This window comes from Gossypium arboreum, chromosome 3 (genome assembly GCF_025698485.1).
Source record: "Gossypium arboreum isolate Shixiya-1 chromosome 3, ASM2569848v2, whole genome shotgun sequence".
Lineage (NCBI taxonomy): Eukaryota > Viridiplantae > Streptophyta > Magnoliopsida > Malvales > Malvaceae > Gossypium > Gossypium arboreum.
The window spans coordinates 67,446,745-67,451,508 of NC_069072.1; positions in this window are offsets into that span (position 1 = coordinate 67,446,745).

The following is a 4,764-nucleotide window of genomic DNA, read 5'->3' on the forward strand; positions in this document are numbered from 1 at the left end:
GTATCGGTTTTGTATGTTAGTTTGTGTTTAAGTCCGGTGATGCCTCAAACCATATTCTGGCGTTGGATACTTGTAAGGGTGTTACATTTAATGGTATCAGAGCTACAGTTTAGTCAGTTCTTAGACTATCGTACCGTGTGTACGAGTCTAACTATACATGCCATATATAAATTGTGATAGTGTGATGACCCCTGACAATTTTAAACTGTGTTTTCATATAGTAATGGATCCCGATCGAGCTGTTACAGATGATGTAGAAAGTAATACGCCGGCTTTCGCCCAAGGAAGGGTGCCAGTTGAGAGTAGACTTGTAACTTTGAGTCAGGGAGGAGAGGCTCGGGAGGTCTTCTTCTAGATGATGAATGAGTGGTTCTCAAGGTTTGCTCGAACAAACTCGGCCGCTCAACAACAACATGCTCCACCCCCTCCTAATCCTCAACCTGTCCCTATAGTGCCTCAAGGTATGGAATTTATAAGATTGAATAGAACCCCATTTGATAAGATCCAAAAGCAAGGGGTTGAAGAATTTAGAGCAAATGTTGATGATGATCCTTAAAAAATAGAATTTTGGCTCGAGAATTCTATTAGAGTGTTTGATTAATTATCTTGTACACCCGATGAATGCTTGAAATGTTCTATATCTTTATTGAAGGACACAGCATATCACTGGTGGAAAACACTAGTACCTATGATTCCGAACGAGAGGGTTACATGGGAATTCTTTTAGGAGGAGTTTCGAAAGAAGTATATCAGCAAGAGATTCATCGATCAGAAGCGTAAAGAATTTCTTGAGCTGAACCAGGGCCACATGTCAATCACTGAATATGAAAGAGAGTTTGGTCGGCTCAGCAAGTATGCTAGAGAGTGTGTTTCCTCCGAAGCTATTATGTGTAAAAGGTTTGAAGACATGCTTAATTAAGAGATCAGATTGTTAGTGGGTATTCTTAAGCTGAAAGAATTTGTTGTGCTCGTTGAGCGGGCTTGTAAAGAAGAGGAACTGACTAAAGAAAAGAGAAAAGTCGAGTCTGAGGCTAGAGATGCAAGAAAGAGGCGGATGGTAAGTCGTTCCAATCTCAGACTAAGAAATCTAGAGAGATGTATTCTCGTTCTCATACTTCAGTTGGGTTCTCAAATAAAAACCGTGGGAATCAGTATTTGGGTTATAAAGCTCAGACTACTTCTATTTCGAGCATTGGTAATTGACCCAATAGATCTAGATGCCTACATTGTAGAAGATGTCACCCATGCAAGTGTCGAATAAATGACCGAGCTTGTTTCAAGTGTGGTTACCAAGATCATTTCATTAAAGATTGCCCTGAGATGACTGAAAAAGAAAAGTTTCAGAGTACAAGGCTGAGTAATACTGCTTCTAGAGGGAGACCCCTAAGAAATACCAAAAATGGAGCTAGCAACAAAAATGTGACGAAGGATTCAGCTGCAAGATCTGAAGCTCGAGCACTTGCTAGGGCCTATGCCATCCGTGCTCGCAAAGAAGCGACATCTCCCTATGTTATCACCGGTACTTTTTCTCTTTATAATACTACTGTTATTGCTTTGATTGACCCAAGATCTACTAATTCATATGTATGCATGAATTTGGAAATTCGTAAGAATATGCCTGTTGAGTTTACAAAATTTATGATTAAGGTGCCAAACCCTTTAGGCAATCATGCATTAGTTGATAAAGTATGCAAGAAATGTTCTTTGATGATTAGAGGTCACTGTTTTCTGGCTGACTTAATGTTGTTGTCATTTGATGAATTTGATGTTATATTGGGTATAGATTGGTTGACTATGCATGATGCTATAGTAAATTTTAGACAGAAAGTTATTAAATTGAAATGTGAAATGGTGAAATTCTTCAAGTTGAATCAAATGAGTCAGATAGATTACCAATTGTGATTTCTTTGATGTTTGCTCAGAAATGTATAAGAAAAGGTTGTGAAGCCTATCTTGCCTATGTGTTGAATACAAAAGAATCTGAATTAAAAATTGAATCAGTGCCAGTAGTGTGTGAATATTTGGATGTGTTTCCAGAAGAATTTCCAGGTTTGCCTCTAATTAGAGAAGTTGAGTTTAGTAATGATTTGGTCCATGGGACTACACCGATATCGATAGCTCCGTATAGGATGGCCCCGACCAAATTAAAAGAGTTGAAAACTCAATTACAATAATTGACAAATAAAAGTTTTGCGAGACCTAGTTTTTCACCCTGGGGTGCACCAGTATTATTTGTAAAGAAAAAAGACGGATCTATGAGACTTTGCATCGATTACCGATAGCTTAATAAAGTGACTATAAAGAACAAGTATCCCTTGTCAAGAATTGATGACTTGTTTGATTAGCTGAAAAGGGCAACAATTTTTTGAAAGATAGATTTGAGATTCGGATACTACCAATTGCGAGTTAAAGAGTCGAATGTGCCAAAGACTGCCTTTAGAACAAGGTATGGGCACTATGAATTTCTTGTTATGCCTTTCGGACTAACAAATGCTCCTTCAGTTTTTATGGACCTAATGAACCGAATTTTTTGACCATATTTAGATAGGTTTGTGGTTTTTATTAATGACATACTGATCTATTCTCGAGATGAGACAGAGCATGTAGAGCACTTGAGAATAGTTTTGCAGACCTTGAGAGAAAAATAGTTGTATGCTAAGTTTAGTAAAAGTGAATTTTGGCTTCGAGAATTCGAATTTTTGGGACACATTTTTTAGGTGATGGTATCCGAGTTGATCCGAGCAAGATTTCTGCTATTGTTGAGTGGAAACCACCAAAGAATGTATCTAAGGCTAGAAGCTTTTTGGGATTAGCCAGTTATTACAGACAGTTTGTTGAAGGATTTTCTATGATTGCTAATCCTATGACGACAGAAGGATGTTAAGTTCGAGTAGTCTAAAAAATGTCAGCAAAGTTTTAAGAAATTGAAGGTGTTATTGACTAAGGCACCAGTTTTAGTACAACCTGAGTCGGGGAAAGAGTTTTTAATTTATAGTGATGCATCATTGAATGGATTAGGATGTGTGTTGATGCAAGAGGGCAAAGTGATAGCTTATGCCTTGAGACAGCTAAAACCGCACGAAAAGAACTACCCGACGCATGATTTAGAGTTGGTTGCCATTGTTTTTGCCTCAAAGATTTGGAGACATCATTTATACGGTGAGAAATGTCATGCCTTTACCGATCATAAAAGTTTAAAGTATCTGATGACTTAAAAAGATCTAAATTTTTGACAACGGAGATGGCTTGAATTATTAAAAGACTATGAGCTTGTGATCGATTACAATCTGGGAAAGGCGAATGTAGTAGTCGATGCTTTGAGTAGGAAATCTTTGTTTGCTTTGAGGGCCATGAATACATAGTTGACTTTATCCGATAATGGTTCGATTCTAGCTGAGTTGAGAGCTAGACCAGTGTTTCTTCCGTAGATTTACGAAGCTCAAAAGTGTGATAGTGAGTTGCAAGCCAAGAGAATTCAGTGTGAATCGGGCAATGACTCAGAATTTCAAATTGACTCTGATGATTGTTTGAGATTCTGAGGTAGGATATGTATTCCTAAAGATACAGAGTTGATTCGGAAGATTCTTAATAAGGCACATAGTGGTTGTTTGTCTGTTTATCTGGGCAGTATAAAAATGTATCACGATTTGAAGAAACTGTATTGGTGATCTGGCATGAAATGAGATTTCTCAGAGTTTGGTTCAAAATGCTTGATTTGTCAACAAGTAAAGGCCGAACACCAAGTACCTTCGGGTTTACTTCACCCTGTGATGGTTCCCGAGTGGAAATGGAACAGAATTACCATGGATTTTGTGACAGGTTTACCTTTAACTCCGAAAAAGAAGGATGTCGTTTGGGTTGTCATGGGCAGATTGACGAAATCGGCTCATTTTATACTGGTACATACTGATTACTCACTTGATAAGCTTGTTGATTTATACATTGCTGAAATTATTAAACTTCATGGAGCACCTATTTCTATTATATCGGATAGAGATCCGAGGTTCACTTTGCTGTTTTGGAAAAAGTTGCAAGAAGCTTTGGGTATAAAATTGAATTTTAGTATAGCTTTCCATCCACAAGCTAACGGTCAATCCGAGAGAGTAATTCAGATTTTAAAAGATATGCTCGAATGTTGTGTTCTAGAATTCAGAGGTAGTTGGGAAAAATATCTACCTGTAACACCCCACACCTGTACCCCACGCCGGAACAGAATACGGGGCATTACCACACTTAAACACATGCATACGATCATTTCCGAGTTATAAGAACTAGGTCCAATTTAAAACTTTTCCTTTTTAATCTACAAGCTCTTAATATGGGCCTATAAGGCCCAAATCACGCTTTGGAAATATCCCAAAATTAATCCCAACATCTTTGAAAGCTATTGAAAAATACCAGTTGAAGTAAGGAACATGCCCGTGTAGAAGGGCAACACGTCTGTGTGGCCATTAAGACATGGCTGTGCTAAAGGCCCGTGTGGGTCACACAGCCTAAGCACAAGGGGACATGCTCGTGTCTCGAGTCCGTGTGAATTAAATTCGAAATTCAAACCTATAGGGGTTTTCACACGGCCTGACACACACCCGTGTCCATGGCCCGTGTCCCTCACACGGCCATGACACGCCCATGTCTTAGCCCATGTCTAAAAACCTTCACATTCTGTTTCTAACGTTAGCATCTGATTTAGGGCACACGATCGAGGCACACGCCCATGGCCAGAGGTCGTGTCCGCCACACGGCTAAGATACATGGTCGTGTCTC